Source organism: Chenopodium album, chromosome 1, assembly GCF_948465745.1.
Source record: "Chenopodium album chromosome 1, dcCheAlbu1.1, whole genome shotgun sequence".
Classification (NCBI taxonomy): Eukaryota; Viridiplantae; Streptophyta; class Magnoliopsida; order Caryophyllales; family Amaranthaceae; genus Chenopodium; species Chenopodium album.
In genome coordinates this window covers 44643759-44644330 of record NC_137834.1, presented here as the reverse complement: position 1 = coordinate 44644330, position 572 = coordinate 44643759, and positions in this window count along the sequence as shown.

Here is a 572-nt window from a genome sequence, read left to right as displayed (position 1 = left end):
CCAATATAAAGACGGTTTTCAGTGCTGGTTATCCAGTTACAGAAGCGACCCCATAGGCTTTCGCTTTCGCATCTCTCTAAAATTGCAGTCATGGTAAAATCTTGGTTTATTTAATTTAATCACCAGGGACTCCCAAGCACACAAATTCACTAGAAATAGAGAATTGAAAGCTTGTTATTTAACAGTATAACATGTCTTATATGCCCGTGTCAACCAATATCTATTGATATTGATCAGAATTGGGTGTAAATAACTGAAGCAAATTGAAAAAGAAAAAGAAAGTAGCATAAATCATAAGAGAAGAAAGTTTCAAAAAAGGTTGGGAATAGTACGACCGAGTCCTCCCTTTGTTCAGTTTGTTCGAAAAGAATCATGAATCATATAATATATATAAGATATGAGAGTTTTCAAAACGAAGACCTTAAAAAAAATGGAACCGGGAAGAAAAGGGGGAAAAAGTAAAGCCTAAGCATATATGGCACGAAAAGGAAATCCGATTTCGGTAAGACTTGATCTGAATCGTAGTTCAGATTCCAGTTGGTTTAGTGATTATTATTTTGGTAAATTAGTAT